The 17,561-nt window shown below is 43.1% G+C and overlaps 1 protein-coding gene across 2 annotated transcripts in view; it reads left to right on the top strand.

Moving 5' to 3' along the window:
* The window catches only part of prkcsh (PRKCSH beta subunit of glucosidase II), an 83,445-nt gene extending 81,923 nt beyond the window's left edge, over nucleotides 1-1,522 (top strand). For both annotated transcript variants that reach the window (XM_069927196.1, XM_069927195.1), the window contains one exon: nucleotides 227-1,522. The gene's annotated coding sequence lies outside the window, so the exon portion shown is untranslated. The remainder of the gene's footprint in view (nucleotides 1-226) is intronic.
* The last annotated feature ends 16,039 nt before the right edge of the window (nucleotides 1,523-17,561 follow it).

Raw genomic sequence — 17,561 nt, 5'->3', positions numbered from 1 at the left:
CACAAATCCTCCAGGGGTGCCGGATACTGGGAGTTTTTAACTGGAGTAAAGTTTTGGAAGGTTTGTTTGAGCAGTTCGTTCAGCTGTCTCACTGCCCATGGTAAAACCCTGGCTGCAGTAATCACAGAATAAATCACTGTAGACAGAAAAACAAAGAAGGAAACATTCTGGTATTTGTTCTGTGACAAGCATCAATTCCCAAATGTGATTGTTCTTTCTTTTGTAGGTGGCGAAGAAATGGATGCGAGGAACGGGGTGGGTCTTGCCGCACTACTCACCCAGCAGCCACCTATCACACGGGTGTTTTTTTAAAGTTATTGTTTGAAGCCCTCCCGTTAATCAGTTTTCCAAAATATTTCCTTGCATTCCCAGGGCAGTTGAGCCTCCCTGTCCCATCCCAGCACAGATCTAGTTGGAACCTCACGGGTCTCTGGGTTTTTAATGTGGGTCTCTTCCTTTTCTCTTCCTCTTCAATTATTAAATCCATAAGGTGTGGCTGGCAGCTGGTCACTGGGCTGTATGCTGCAAACCTCTTTCAAACCGCACTGAGATTTTCCGTGATTTTTTTAAAACTTGGAGAAGAACAATCAACGGGCTGATTGCATCTTTGGTTTGCGTTGGTCGGCCAATGGTTTCTGTGAAATACAAAATCGCACTTTTTAAAAAAAAAAAAAAAAAATCTTGTTTTAGCTCCAGACTCTATTGCAGTCATGCAAGTTTTTGAGGAATTTTCCACAAATTTTCCCCACAGTTCCCACCTCTCTCACAGAAGGCGGGTTCCACGAGTGGTTAATGTCAGAAATATCCGAAATGTGAAAATACTACTGTCTGTGCTGATTTCTAATTTGTTTCACCTTCCTCTTCTCCAACCACCCCCTAATGTTTTCTACTTTTTTGACAAGTGCTTGAAACCTGAATGTCCTCCCTCAATGGGAGACCAAGACAGTTATTGCAACGGATTTTTTCTGACTGGTGTCTGTCAGTATTCAGCTGACTCGATTCAGGCAAGAGTGAAACAAATTTCTTGGAGCTGTACCTTTTCTCCACACAGGTCAGATGCTTTTTCTTTCACCTGTTTCCTCTAATATCAGTGGGGAACGTTTGGCTTGAATTTGTCAGAGGCTTTGTGCAACAGTCAGGGCTGTGGATTTTCAGCCCACCTGCCTCTGGCTTACTGAGGTTCTGCCCTCATCCTTCACCAGTATCAAGCTGAATATGATTCATTCGTCCCCTCTTTAGTTGCAGCCTCAATGGTCATGAGTCAAATCTAGTTTTTGTACTAATCTCCAATGTCCGTGATCAAGCAATTGTGTCTTAAAATGTTTTGAGTCGGATCATTGTATTTTTAAAAATTTGACCTTGACAGTGTTTCCAGAGGTGACTAAACCTTTCGGCTGTTTTCTTTTTAGCAGCTGACTTTCTTGTCCCGCTGTTTACAGTCACATCCAGCCATGATCAAGTAAAATTGTATTAAGTAAACATCTTGTGACAAAAGAAAATAAACTGATGGTTGGAGCTGAAATACATGTGTTTTCCTTCCAATTATTCATGCATTTATGGAAAATCTTGCTTGGGATCAGTGAAGTCTTGTTTGCAAGATGCCTGAACATGCCTTCGTGCAGAAGACTGACCCTTCATCCAGCTGGGCTGGGTGTGAAGCAAAGGCATTGGTTGGCTTCAAGATTCCTTTATTGTTATGTAATAAAAAACTGTAATATTACAGTGTTTGCTTTAGTCTGCTGTAAGCCAGATAGATTGGACATCAGCAGAAACTGCCTGAAGTGCCTCTTACAGTCAGAGAAAGAGAAGAGTCCCCTCAGAGTCGCTGAGTGTCTGTGGATTTGCCTCCAGTGCTCTTGCAGCTGCACAGGGTCCAGTCAAAACCATTGGCAACCTGAGCTCCAGATCCGAACCTCTGACACGATCAGGAAACCTTCAGCGCCTGTTGGCACCCCCTTGCTTCCTGATTCCAATCAGCCAGTCTGCAGCCTGCGCTGTTTCCTCACGTTGAGTTACAAACAGCTGCAGAGCCCCTCCTTGATCCACCCCTGTGGTCACTATCGGATAGGACTTTCTCCTGCTTCTCATACGCGGAGAGGGTGGGTGGGTAATGGTGGATCATTATAAGGCAAATATTGCTCTGACTAATGATGTTCCTGCTTTGATGGAAAACTCAGATGGATTCTAGGTCAAACTCCACCTTATCCATCGGCAGCATAAGGTCAAAGGAAAATGAGCAACACATGCTATACTCCTGCACAGCCCCTTATAAACATCTCTACCTCCTCCCATTCTCACTCTTCTCTCTAACCATCAACTCCCTCCTCTACCCATCTCACCTTCTGATCAGTATCTGATGGCCTGTCCTCTTATTTATCTACCTTTGTTGCCCCCCCCCCCCCCCCCCCCACCTTTGTCTTACTAAAGGGTCCCGTCTGCAAGTGGATCCTTCCTGACCCGTTGATTCCCTCCAGCTCAAGTGGATACCAGCCTGGGGCAGCATTGCTTCTCCATGGTGAATCTCAGGCATTGACCTCTCTCTATTGCCTCCAAACATCATCTCCTGCACACAACTCCCCTTGCCTGTCCTTGCAGTATTTTCTGAATTGTGGGCAATGACACTTCAGTTTAGACATGCAGGCCTTTGAGCCTATGCTGCCCAAACACCCAATTGACCTAGAACCCCTGGAATGTTTCAAACAGCAGGAGGAAACAGGAGCTGCCCAGGGAAACCCTACACAGACATGGGGAGAACGTACAAACTCATTTCAGTCCTTGGTCCAGATTGCTGGTACTGAAATAGCATTACGCTAACCTTGCTGCCTGCTTGAACATTCATTCAGGAGGATCAGTGAAGGTGTGCATCTTAACCAGCTGATGCTGTTGTTCAGGGGTAGAAATGATACCACTCAGGTCAAAGAAAAAAATACTGGATTCTCATTTTATCTTGCCACTTCACAATGTCAAAAATATTAAATACTTATCAATATACTTAGCTTCAATGTTCATTGCACTGAATTTGTTAGCCACGTGTGTCCAGTGGTGAATGCTTTGGCCTAGGAAAGAAGACTGCCTAGAAACACTAATGTTGTAGGTTTCTGTTTTGGGAGTGTGGGGGGAGGGGTGCTGGGCAAAGTGGCAACTCTCTGCCTTACAGTAGACAAAAGTTAAAGAATTTCATGTATGTTACATTCTAAGTTTAGTACATGACAATAATTTTACCTTTACCTCTGTCACATATCCAGTGCTCAGTGTTGCAGAAGGCTTGCAAGGGAAATGAGAAGGGAAATGGTGGGATTAGGAAGGCAGGTTAATTCAAGAAAAATACAAATGGGTTTTAAATAAAGAAGGAACCGGAGGAAGGACGGGTCTTACTAGTGATGTCAAATGGCTTTAGTGATTACAAATGGCTTGAGGCCTTCGTCAATATATGCATTTTGCTCATACCTTGAACTGCTGTATGTAATTTGCAGAACTTAAAATGAGATCCAGATCTGAAAGAAAAAAATGGTTGAAGGGGCGCTTTCCTCTTGATTCCGCTACCTGTGCAACAACAGCAGCTTCGACTGCTCCTCGTTGTGGAGTGATGACACATGGATGGCCAAAAGACCAAGTTTACCAAAGGAAACTTGGGAGTTGACATCAAAGTATTGGTGACTGGGTAGTCAGGACATCAAGTGGAAGAGACCACATGGTCAAATATCTCCTATATACTTAATTAACAAAAAGCCAACAGCGCTGGTTCATCTCGAAGAGGAAGATATGTCAATGTTCTCATCTCTGCTCCGGACATCACCCTTGAATGACTGCAATTTCTCACCCTATGCCCTCCCTAGTGGAAAGTCTTTATCGATTCTATCAACTTCATCATAAATACTTTACCTTTTTTCTTTATTTGCACCTGTGCGCCACAGTTTTAAATTTATAATTAGTTCATGTGATTAAAGTGTACATTCCAGATTTTATTCAAGGTTATTTGAATACATTTTGGTTTGACCATGTAGAAATGACTTTTTATACATTGTTGCCCTATTTGTTTAGGCTTTGCAGATGTTTGTAAGTACTCTGGTTTAATTTCTTCAGTGGTGCAGGTATAAGAGTGAGGCTTCTAAGCTTTTGATCACCTTTGGAGTCTGCAGTTGCCATGTTTCAACATGAAGACCAATGAAAGTCACTATTTATGAGGCTGAAAAATAGGAATAAAAGACATTGCCCAAACCGTTGAATGACTAAAATCAACTGCTTGAAGCATCATTAAGAAGAATGTATTAGTGAGCTCAGTAATTGCAAAGTGACTGGTCGGCAAAGGAAGACCCTCCACCGCTGATGACAAGAATTCTCATCATAATGAAGAAAAATCCCCAAACGCCTGTCTGACAAATCACAAACACTCTTCAGGAGGCCGGCGTGGATATTTCAATGACTACTGTCTACAGCAGATTTCGTGAACAGAAATTCAGTGGCTACACTGCGAGATGCAAGCCACTAGTTAGCCACAGAAAGTATGGCAAGATTGAAGTTTGCAAAGAAGTATTTAAAAGAGCCTGTAGAATTCTAGTAAAAGGTCTTGTGGACAGATGAGACCTAGATTAACCTGTATCAGACTGATGGCAAGAGCAAAGTGTGGAGGTGTAAAGGAACTGCCCAAGATTCAAAGCATACCACCTCATTCGTGAAACGTGGTGGGGGTGATGTGGCCTGGGCAATGTATGGCTGCCACAGGTACTGGTGCACTTATCTTCCTATAACCTCTGATGGCAGTAGCAAAATGAATTCTGAGGTGTGTAAAAACATCTGCTGAAGTTTGAGGAAATGCCTCCAAATTCATTGGACAGCGCTTCATCCTCCAGCAAGACTATGATCCCTAACGTACCGCTAAGAACAAAGGAGTTTTTTCAAAGCTGAAAACTGGAAAATTCTTGAATGGCCAAGTCAGTCACCTGAACAAAATCCAATTAAGCACGCCTTCCATATGCTGAAGAGAAAACGAGAGGGGACAAGCCCCCAAAACAAGAGCTGAAGATGTCTGCAGTAGAGGCCTGGCAGAGCATCACCAGAGAAGATGCTCAGCACCTGATGATAACTATGAATCACAGACTTCAAGCAGTCGTTGCTTGCAAATGAACGATATGCAACAAAGTATTGAACATGACTCATATACACAGCATTGCTGTATCCCAAACATGGTGTCCTGAAATGGGGGGACTATATATAAATGTGCTGTAATTTCTGCATGGTCAAACCAAAATGTATACAAATACCCTTTAATAAAATCTGGAGTGTGCACTTTAATCACATGTGAATTGTTGATTACAAATTTAAAACTGGAGCACAGGAGCAAATAAAGGAAAAAATGTCTTTGACCCAAACATTTCAGAGGGCACTGTGTATTCCTTTGTTGACCTTCAAACATAACCTAGGAATCTCAGGGAGTTTTTCAACTTTTTTTTCCCCAGGATCGGGCAGTTTTGTCAGATCGGGCAAGGATCACAATCAGATCAGATGGGTTTTCACAACCCAGATTCCAGTATCTGCAATCTTGTCATTCTATGCAGTTTCCCTTCTCATTGAAGATTTCCTCCTCCTGTCTTTGTGGAACCTGTGGTCCCCCTCTCACTGCTTTTCTTACCCCTACCCCCCCCCCCCCCCCGCATCCTGCACTCCGGCGCTTTGATCGTGTTGTGACCAAGACTCACTATGGCAGCCCTGTTCTTCCTCAATATTTGCTCCCTGCCCCCTTGTTCACCAATCCTCTCTGGCGACTAATCCCTCCCACCTTGTCTTCACTATACTGATCGTCTTCACTATTCTGTCACACTAATCATCAGAATCTGTATGTACAAATCACTTTATTTATCTGTATAGATGAAATACTTGTCCTGCATATGTACATGTGTCTGCGAGTTTTGCACCGAGGACTGGTGAACGCTCTTTCATCAGGTTGTGCTTGTTCAATCAGATGACAATAAACTTGTATCCCCGCAGCCCTCGGCACTGATCCAAAACGTTGACCATTTTTCTTCCACTGATCTCCTCGACCTGCTGACTTCCTCCAGTGGGGTGTTTAACATCTGCTGTCACTCATGAAGCCAGATTTTGTGATTGGCATTACAAATATTGGTTTATTCTAACTTTCCAGATTATCTGACTTTAAATTCCATGAGGGTCTCAGATTTGAACCCCATTCTTTATCATGGCCAAAGGAACTGCTCTCACTAACCATCCAAAGCCCCTTTTCCACAGCCACTTCAAGGCAGGTATATTGCACACACGAACAAGGAATGGGGGGGGGGTGAGGAAGTCATTGTAGTCCTGCCTTTAAGATGGTCTCAGTGCTGAATTGGTGTCTGTAAAAAGGGTGAGTCAGCTGGTTGGGACCAGGGCGGGAAAGGAATATGTAACGTCATACTAGATGCCGCTGTCTTACAAGCCACGTCTCTCCTGGTTCTGGGGTGCCGCCCTGGTGTGTAAAATGACACTGGGGCAGCATTATGCCAGTGTTTGCTTCAGTGTAAACAAGCAAAGCTGGCTTAATGGCAGATCTCTGTGTAAAAAAGGGCTCAAGACTTATTTATACAGTATTTATTTATCTGTATAGATGAAATACTTGTCCTGCATATGTATTTGTATGTGTGTTATATCTGATTGTGTTTTACACCAGAGAATGCTGTTGCGTTGGCTGCTTGTACAATCAGGTGACACTAAACATGACTTAACTCCAGTAATTTAATATCTTTCTTGCCTCCAGATCAGGATTTATTGCCATGAACTTATCACAAAATTCATTGTTTTACAGCAGCGTCACAGAGCAAACATCTATATAAACCACCGTACAAAATCAATTTTTAAAAAGTGCAAGACAAAATCAGAGTGAGGCAGTGTCTGGTTCATTCGGGAATCTGATGGCGGAGGGGGAGAAGCCGTCCTTGTGTCGCTGAGTGCTTGTCTTCAGGCTCCTGTACCCTTTTTCCTGACGGTAGCAGAATGAAGAGGGTGGAGGGGGTCCTTGAGGATAGAGGTGGCTTTCTTGAGACACTGCCTCTTGTAGATATCCTTGATGGAGTGAAGACTGGTGCCTGTGATGCTAGATAACCTGGTGCAGTCCTGTTCAGCAGCAGCCAATGTGCCTTTCTCAATTTTAACACCCTTTCCAGTCTCAGGAAGAGGTTTTTTGGTCAGTAGTAAGCATCTCCTGGGATAAATACAAAACAATCCAGTTACCAGCATTTTTGGAACTTTTCTAGAAAAAAACAGGCTATGCTTTTGGCAGTGTACTTGTGGAAAAAGATCAATCGTACTGATGTCGGATTATACAAGCTGGACCTCTTGGAATCTGCCTTGGAGCAAATAAACAGTGCCTTGAATTGAATTTGAAATGGTTTTGCTCAGAAGTGCTGAGGTGGTGGGTTTCACTCCCTCATCTCTAGCTGAGCCTTGTTTCCGATTCCTACTCTGAGGCCTCCAGCAGAGAATTCCCAGATCAGTCGGAATCCAACGGCCCTCGTACATTGATTTCCAGGGATGATGAGGGCTGGACCCCCGTGGGACGTCAAGCTTTCTGCTGGTGAATTGTCATCACGGATAGCCCTAGTAGCTAGTCAAGATGTAATGTTACAATGTTGATCTGGCCTTGGAGTAGTTGGTGTGGATCTTAAATCGACCTCACTGTAGCAATGATGCACAGTTTATGGATTCTTCATGAGTGAATCAAGTGGATTTTAATATTACATTTGCATAACTTAAAAAAAAAATCAAGGATTCAAAATGTTTGAATTTTAACAAGTTCCCGGTTGCAGGTTTAACTTTTAAAAATTTAGACATGCAGCACAGTCCCTTCCGGTCTATGAATCCGTGCCACCCAATGAACCTAAACCCCGTTACATTTTGAATGGGTGGGAGGAAACTGATGCAGTGACGAGGAGAACATACAAACTCCTTACAGACAGTGCTGGATTCGATCTAGGGTTTCTGGCACTGTAATATCATTGCGCCAAGTGTATTGCTAGTGAATAAATGAAACTGACTTCAGGAAGGATTATGGGAAAAGTTTGGCAAGGGAACAAGCCCAGGTTCCCTGATCTCTTTCTCTCTCTCACACACACACACACACACACACACACACACAGAGAGTGAAGTGCTTCCACTGATATGCAGAAAGATCCAACACATTCAGGACGAAGGTAAAGTGCAGATGCAGTGATTGTAGTAAAAACACATAAATATTGGAGGAACTCAGCCAGTATTGCCATGTCCACAGGAGGTAAAGATATACAGTACAACTGACATTTCAGGTTTGAAGTAACTTACCTTTCATAATGTACTGTGGCCAATGAAGCAAATCTTTGGTACAGCGATCTTTGAAGAATCATAGGCATATTTAGCATCAAATGAGGCCATTCACCCCAATGTTCCCTGATCACATAAAGGTTTTACCAAAACTAATCCCACATTATTACTCTCAAGGCTGAGGCTTGTTGATTATTGGGACACCCAATTTGTTAATGTTAGGGGTTCAGTTTCTTTGATAACATTTCTGTCCCTTGATTATCAAGAGTCTCTCCCATAGCTTTAAAAATGTTCAAATGGCATCCACCATCATTTGAGGAAGAGACTTCCAAAGGCTCAGCATCCTCTGAGCAACATTTCATCCCTTGGCCTCTATTTTTAAAGGGTGATTTTAGTGGTTCTTTGAGGTACTGAGTTCTTGATCCCCCCCCACCACCACTCATTGGGTCTAAACACTTCTTATTAACTCCAGTGGCCTTAACTCCATCACCCCACATTACCAGATGGTCTGCTGAGTGAAATAGTGCCTCTGTCCCACCCTGCAACCCTCTTGCAACATTTTATACCTGGACTAGTCAGCCATTTTTTTTTGGCTCTGCCCCCTACCCCAAGGACTCTGTTCAAAGTTTATGGATCCCCTTCCCTGTGAAGCATTCAGGTTTTTGTTTCCTCCATGCTTCTCTCCTGCAGACCACGTTTTTTAAAAAAAATCTTTGCTGTGCAGAATTACTGGTCTAGAGGAGCCATTGGAAAAAGGGAAGGGAGATGATGGAATGTTGGAGGAAAGGGAGCAAATCTTTCTAACAGCACCTTTTCAAAGAGTTAGAAGGTGAAATCTCACTGGTGGAAAGATACAATGCGAACGTGAACTCTGCAATAAGATTCTGAAGTTTATTGTCTGGCATGAAAAGTACAAATAATCAAACAGTTCAATGAAAAATGTTTACAGCTTTCACATTTGTATTCCCAGTAATAAATACTCTAAACTAGCAAGTTTGTTCCAACAAGAAATCAGCCATAATTTACCATCGAAATAAATATTAAGTTAAAGGATTGTAGGAACTTTTACCCTCTCCCCCAACTAAATACACCAAAGAGAAAAAAGATCTGTGCCTTCCCACTAATGCTTTGTACACTCAATCCGCCAAGTTCAGGGATGCGTTGTGTTCACCATTTCCGTGAACCCCTGAGCTTCCCTCTCCCGCCCCCACCCCCCCCCACCCCCCCCCCCCACCCCAACGTCCTTTAGAAATCCATTCAACTGGACTTCCCTCATCTGGAAAACATCCACGAGTATCTCCGAGACTTTTTTAATACATGTCGTTTCCCTTTGGTTGTCACCCAGTCATTCAGTATGTCATTAGAGGATTGGCATAGAGGTTTAAAAGAAACTAAAGAAATACCAAGCAATAACATGTTAAAATCCATCGACACTACTATTAGGATAAGACTGAAAATGTTCAACAAGACAAAAGTAATAGCAAAGTTATAACAAACTATCACACAAAGTAACTTCCTAATACTTAATATTGTTTTGTTTTGTATGAATCACGACATAATCAGTGCAGCTGACTAAGGAGAGCCATCCTCAAACTTTAAGTTTGTTCCCTTTAGAATAAATTAAGCTAAAACCACTTATTGGTAAAATTAAAGTCGTTTTTTTTTTGTTTAAAACTTGCAAATATAAAGGAAACATAAATATACACAGAACGACTTTTACAATGCGATATATATTCAACCTCTGAATAAGTTAAACTACAAGAAGCTATTAGTTTGCCAAAATATTAACTAGGTCATGGTGCTTTTTTTAAACATTTTTTTTTGTTCTGCAATATAAGCTACCACAGATTTGTACAAGACACTTAACACGGTTTCAAAACAATAGAAAATCTTTTTTTTAACCTTTTTTTAAATCTTAAAAACTATTCTAACAAAATGAGACCCATGTTATTCACAGAGAGTTCCAGACACAAAGAAACGTCTGACGTTAAAGAGAGAAAAAAAATAATGGCAAAAATGTGAGAATGCAAAGTAACTGCCAAGTTTGGTAATAGTCGAGTCTTGGGGGAGAGGAGGGGGAAATTTTTAAATTAAAAAAGCCCCACCCCCCCACACACAAAATCAACATGGGTCAAAGCAAAATTGAAAATCAAAAGCTTTTTATTTCAAAGGTAACAGAGCCTTTAGTGCTTTGCTCAGTTTTGAAAAAGATAGGTAGGGCTTGTGTCAGTAGCTTTCTGAAAACCTTTCTGTAGGAACGCACAAAGAGTCAACTAGCACCTACTGTCCCCAACAAAGAAAGAACAACACATCTTAAAGAGGTGGTAAAGATAAATAAATATACTGAGGCCCTCAAACAAATGACCAAACTATTTGGATTAAAGAGAACAGTGTCAAAAATAAAAAGCTTGACATCATCGTGTTTTCCTTTTATTTTGTCCCTAGTGTACAATCTCAGTACCTGGGCTAGTTGTTTGAATCGGGTTTCTTCCCGATTTGCTCCCATTCATGTCCATCAGCAGGTGCTTAACATCAAAGACAGCAGACGGAAGGGTGACGTTGTGCGGCCTCCATCAGCTGCGTTAGCGGTGGGGGAGGGGGGGGGCAGCGAAGGCGCGACGTCGTGACCAGGCCTGGCTGAATTGCTAAGGCTGGGCATTCACAGCGGAGGCAGCCTGCCCAGTCGGCCGCCCTTCGCCCGCCGGGCCAGCAATAGCTGGCCCTGCTCCACGCCAGCTGGGGGCCGCATTGGTTGCAACCAACACGAGATACTTGTCCACACGGTTGGACAGATACCTGCTTGACTGCTAACTAGAGAGACAAGATTTAACTGAAGTCTGACACTTCTCTACAACTGTGTAAATGAACAAGAAATTTTGAGGCAGGGGTTGGGGGGAGTGGACATCGTATTATGTAAATTGTCCATAATTGTCACAGACTGTCTTTGGGGGCCAGACATCCGAATTGGATGAGAAATACACGTACTCAAATAGCATCTAACTGGGTTTATCACAAACAACTCAAACCCTTCATATGCAAACATTGTGAGGGTGAAACTACGCATGCTTCAGACATTTCCTAAAAAAAAGGTACACCTCCAAAAAGAACAAAATCCAAAACAAAAGACCTTGCAAGCAATGACAATTTGCCCATCTTGTTCAAATCAAACAGGTTTCCAAGACCGGCAAAGCCAGGAAGTCAAAAGTCAATTGACTTTTATTTTTTTTGGCAATCTTCTCTTTAAAAATGTCGATCTATTACAGCAACTAAACAGGAAGGCCTCAACGAAATCTTGTCAGCTGTTACGATGTCACTGTGTGGAACCTATACTGTTGAGAGAGTGCTCCCCATCAAACTAGATGCTCTCAGTATCACTGAGTACAAACTTAGTATCAACAATTCTTGCTCGAAAACAATGTGTTTTATGCTCCTTTTTTTTGTCTTAAAAAGTTATCAGCCTAGAGCACATGTGACAAAACTGTCCTCCCTTCCCACTAAAAGAACATAGCCTGTCAAAATATTCTCTTTTTTTCGATCAAGGTTCTGTAAAAATTTTCAACGAGGTCTTTTTCTTTTTTATAAAAATAGATTTTTTTAAACCCATTCACATCAAAGAGATCACCTCTTTGGCAAGATTTGTTATAATATGAAAAGTCATCAAATGTTTTGCCAATGTTGTTAGAACGCTCCCATCCCAGCATGGTAATGTGGACTTTTTACAATAATCTATCACAATAAATAGGAAGTGTTTGGAAGGGTGGGGAGACAAATGGTTAGAAGTCTGTATCATATTCTTTCAACAGGTCTTCAGGAATTTTAGATAAAGGGAATCACTTATGAATTTTTGTTTTAAAAAAGCCTATACATTAATACCTTTCATTTCTCTTTTGTCAGTCCTTCCACACTCTAAGGATTGTTTGAGATATTTATGTTGCTCAGAATACAGTAGACTCTCTCTAGAACTGTCTGCAAGGCATATAATGATTGTTATTGACTACCATGTGATGCAATTAGATTTTTGATCTTGGTAACCATTCAGAATGCACTTGTATCTTGAACATTACAACTCACTGTGTTCTGGATTGCACTCATTGGTTGAAAGGTGGTTTTAATGCCGAATGCTGCAGAGGGCGCGGAGGAATCATTGTCAAGTGGGAGGGGAGACGATGTATTTGCTTTTCAAAACAACTCCCGAATCTGTTTCAGTTGGGGTGGGGGGGGGAGGGTGGGGGGGAATGAGATCACGTTGAGAACCAATTTTGTCTCCAACCCAAAGGGAAAGGTACATTGAGTTGAATGCTCACAGGAAAATTCCGCGCCATGGCAGAGCTCCGATTTTGGTTTTTGGATATATTTTGGTGGCAATTTGTCCAGCATTCTTGCCCATATGGCACCATTAGTAGAAGGAGTCAGATGCACAGAGCTGTCGTGAAACACAGCATCAAGCCCAGGAAGTTGCAGGGGGTCGTTCGACAAGGGGATCTCTCCCTGGCCCAGCAACTTCACGCGAGGCCACGCAAGGGCCTCAGCAAGTGTAAAGCAAGTGATTGTGGAGCGATTGTGTGGAATCCCTACCCTTTCCAGTCTTTGATGACCTTCACACAAGATAAACTAACAAGGCTTTCTGGTTATGCTTTTTCAACAGCTATCTAACATCTCAGGCACGTAAATAGCCACAAAGGGTTGGCTCTTCTTGCTGTTCTGTGTCCGATCAGATGGATCACCATCACAAGTAAATACTACGGTGGAAAATGAACCTCTCAATTTGACTAGATAACTATAAAGTCATGCACAATAATCAAACAAGTGTGTAATGGAGAGAGCTGTGGATTTAACTGGCCTTTGTATCAACTAGGGAAGAGCATGTCATGAATTGAGCATACTGTATCATAGTGAGAAACCTTTTTGTTAGTGACATGCAATATATGGAAACTATTAATAATGGAATTATAAACTACATTGCTAATGGCGAGGGTATATCATCAACAGATGTATGGAAGAAACTTTAAATATTTTTTAGTCATACCGCCTGGTAACAGGCCATTCTGAAGTACAAGCTTGTGCCACCCAAGTACCCCAATTGATCTACATCGCCGGTACGTTTAGAAGGGTGGGAGGAAACCGGAGGCCAAGGGGAAAACCCATGGAGACATGGGGAGAATGTACAAACTCCTTACAGACAGCACAGGATTCGATCCAGAGTCACTGGCGCTGTAATAGTGTTGTGCAAACAACCGCTGTTGATCAAGCTTCTGTATCAGAGCAAGAGAACAGAATTATTTATTTGGTTTCCAAATTAGAGGGAGCTGATCTGAGATGAAGATATATCAGAGAATATTACAGATGAAGAGTTTCTATAAGTTAATAGTGATGGTAAAATCTGCCTTACATACATCCTAGACCAGTGTTACCAGCAAAAACTAAGCTTCACACGCACATCAAAATTCATAGCTGGGGAACCCAGTAAAATATTGTCTCAAAGAAGTGGAACGCAGCTTCTGCATTTGAATGAAATATGAACCCTGCAGAGGGAGTTCCCTCCCTCTGTTTCTCAGGAAGAGTTCTGCTCAGACCCAGCAGATCTTAAAGTCCAAGGTCAGTGCCACAGGGTAAATGTGTTCAAGCTCAAAGTGGTCATAAGTCACTTCGGTCATTGTTTACTTTCAGTTGGAAAGGCTTCAATTCCAACGCATCCTCACACCAGAAGAAATTAGCCGTGATTTGGAGCATGAGCTCACCACCCCAAATCCAGGATAAATGAAGATCCCCAAATCACGGTGGTAACTTGGCACATCAAAAGAGAAACCAAGAGCGATTGTACATGAAAATTATATACACATGCAAGGCACACCTCCACACAAGATCTATTCAACCAAAAATTCCCATTGCCGCTCTGCACTCTGACTTGCAGGCTCTGTCCAAAAATACAAAACATTCCCCAGTTGGCATCAAAACTGCCGATTGTCACATACATGTTCATTCATATTCCCCTGCCTCCTCAAACCTAAAAAAAACTTCCTCCAACATGCCAGGAAACCCTCAATGTAACCCCAAGGGCCATTTCCTTTTAAATGTACTGTAACCCTAATGACCTTCCACCTACAAAGCAGGGAAAATGCAGGTATGGAATCAATAATCTGGCAATAAAGTCGGACTGCCACTTTAAATTCTGTTCCTCAATTGCAGGTGAAGAATAAATGCCATGTGTAAAAGTAGCAGGTACTCAGGTCAAGGAAACACTCCAGAGGGTCGTTAACTTGGCCTGCGACATCACGGGCACCAGTCTTCACTCCATCGAGGACATCAACATAAGGTAGTGTCTTAAGAAAGCAGCCTCTATCCTCAAGGACCCCCACCACCCAAGCCCTGCCCTCTTCACTCTGCTACCATTGGGGAAGAGGGTCCAGGAGCCTGAAGACGAGCACCCAGTGGCACAAGGACGGCCTTCCCCTCTGCCATCGGGTTCCTGAATGAACAATGAACCAAAGACACTGCCTCACTTTGACTTTTTTTCTTACATTATTTATTTTGTAAGGTGGTTTATAGAAATGTTTGCCTTCTGATGATGCCACAAAAGAACAGATTTTGTGACATGTTCATGATGATAGGATTCTGATTCTAAAGAGTGTTTGCTGACATCATTCTTTCCCACTAGTGTGTGAGCCCCTCGATGTCCAGATGGTGTTGACTCCTTTCAGTAAGACTGATCACTCTTGAATCGGTGAGCTGTGAACTCCTTATACCTCACTGAAAAAAATGGATTATTTGTACTATTACAGCCTCTGATAATCTTAAGTCATGTTCCAGTTGCTGCTGTTTAGGGTACCCCCCCCCCCCCCCCCCAGAATGGGAAGGATGTGGAGACTTTCCAAAGGGGAAATGGATCAGCTCAAGATTAAATGGTGGGGCAGAATCGATGGGCTGAGCAGCCTATTTCTGCTCCTATGTCTTTAAATTTTAAATTTAGACCCACACACAGCATGGTGACAGGCCCTTTCTGCCCTCGAGCCTGTGCCGCCCAATTTCACCTGAATAACTTACAACCCCCTGGTATGTTTTGAAGGGTGGGAGGAAACTGAAGCCCTCCTGGGGAAAACAGACATGGAGAGAACATCAAACTCCTTACACACAGCACGGGATTTGAACCAAGGTCCCAATTGCTGGTGGTGTAACAGCATTACACTAACCACTGCGCCAACCGCGCAGAGGTTCTCAACCTTTTTCCACTCATATACTACCTTAAGTAATCCCTTACTAACCAAAGAACATCTATGGCATTGTATGCCATAAGTGCTCTGTGGTTAGTAAGGGATTACTTAAGGTGGTATACGAGTGGGGAAAAATATGGTTGAGAACATCAATCTTATTGTACGGAAGAAACGTAGCAGGATGTGCCTGGCTTAGAGAGCAGGAGCTATAAGAAGAGGTTGGGGAAACTCGGAGACTAAGATGAGACCTGATAGAAGTTCACAAAACAATGAGAGGCACAAAAAGTCAAAATATTTCTTCCAGGGTTAAAATGTCAGATACGAGAGGCCGTCAAGAAATGTGCAGATGAATGAAAGTCGGGATTTATGTTTTTCCTTGTTATCTGAGGTCATCACCTGTGGCTTTGCCCTTGTTTATAGGATTATAGGGTTTTGTATTCTAGGATAAGGTTCCCAATCCATCCTGTTGCTCTGAATAGAATTGCATTTGTCCATGAAATAATGGGATCCTCTGATAGTTTGCACATGTATAACAGGAGAGAGGAGAGACTGACGTGTGTGTGTGTGTGTGAGTGTGTGCGCGAGCGTGCGTGGGCACATGTATGTGTGCATGTGCATGTCTGTATGTGTGTGTGTAAGTGTATGTGCATCCATGTGTCTGTCTGTGCAAGTGTTTATATGTGTGTGCATGTATATGTGCGTGTGTGTGTGCATGTGTGTCTGCGTGCACAAATGTTTATGTGTGTATGCACATGTATGTGTGTGTCTGTGTGCGCATGCAAGTGTTTATGTGGATGCTTGTGTGGATGTGTGTGAAATTTCCCCCTTGGTGGTGCCATTATCTGTTGCAGTGGGAGCGGGAGAGAGCACAGGGCTCTACACCCAGTGATAGTTTATGTCCAGTGCGATGGTGAGAATGAATGTGCTGGGCATGACAAGGAAGATAACAGCTGAGGTGATGCGGAGGTTATCCAGCTCCTGTGCAGGTTAATCTGTGAAATGGATGTGTGGGAGAGAGCAGTGTCAGGATTGTCCCAGCAATTTTCCTCACTGCTGAACTTGAGCTGGGCTGCATGGGTGAGTGTTGCAAGGGTGCACACACATGCATGCAGTGTCAATGGAACTCTAACCATGGTCTCACTGGGCGATACTGAACAGAATGGATTGGAGATTTGTGGTCATTTTTGTTTGAGTAACATGGTGTCTCGTGCATTGGCACAAGGTGGGTTGCATCCTGATCACAGCTGTGGTGTGTAGCCAATGAACTGTGAGCCACGCATGCTTGTCCTCAAGTCTTCAGCAACACCGGCCACATGAGGGGGTTTGCTGTGGTTGCCACAGCTCTTGACCAGGTCAGCCTGAGGCTACTCTAAATAAGAACCGAGGTGTGGATGGTACACTCTGCGTCAGCGATCCGACCTGGAGGGAGGTCTCCACGAGGTCCTACAGGAGCACTTGGGTTGGGGGGGTGGGGTGGGGGGTGGGGACTTATCTGCAGATGCTGGAATCTGGCTTACAAACAGAAGCTGTAAGAGTCGTACAGCATCCATGGGAAGCAGTCGGCAGTCGAGTTCTCAGGCCTGAATCCTTCATGTGTTCCGAAAATCAGGTAAATGTCCTCAGGCAAGCTACACGAAGAAAGGCTCAGGCCTGAAACATTGACTTCCTGTTTCCTTTCTGAGGACAGTGTGTGAGCTGATGTTCCACCAGCAAGGAATTTAACTCCTCAGCCAGCTTCAACACCAATCACAGTGTAAGATGATACTTTCTCCCTAAAGACACAAAATAAGAAGATCTCCACTTGCTTGCTGAGTTATGGAGTTGAGTCAGTCTTATAAGGATCTTGGGTTTGAATCTTCAATGATGAACTCTTGAGGCATTCCTCTGAGTGAGTTCAATGGGATTGTGTCTCAAAATGAGGAGAGAGGATTGGATTGCTGAGGTGCAGGAGAGTTCCAGCAGGGGTGAACATTGATGTGTGGCTACAATGTCTTCTGCCTGTTCAGTTTCAAGACCAGGACCTTGCCGTCCTGCAGGAATGAACTCCGATCTTTGATACTGCTTTTG

This window comes from Narcine bancroftii, chromosome 3, assembly GCF_036971445.1.
Source record: "Narcine bancroftii isolate sNarBan1 chromosome 3, sNarBan1.hap1, whole genome shotgun sequence".
Lineage (NCBI taxonomy): Eukaryota > Metazoa > Chordata > Chondrichthyes > Torpediniformes > Narcinidae > Narcine > Narcine bancroftii.
This window is presented reverse-complemented; position numbering and strand designations above follow the sequence as displayed.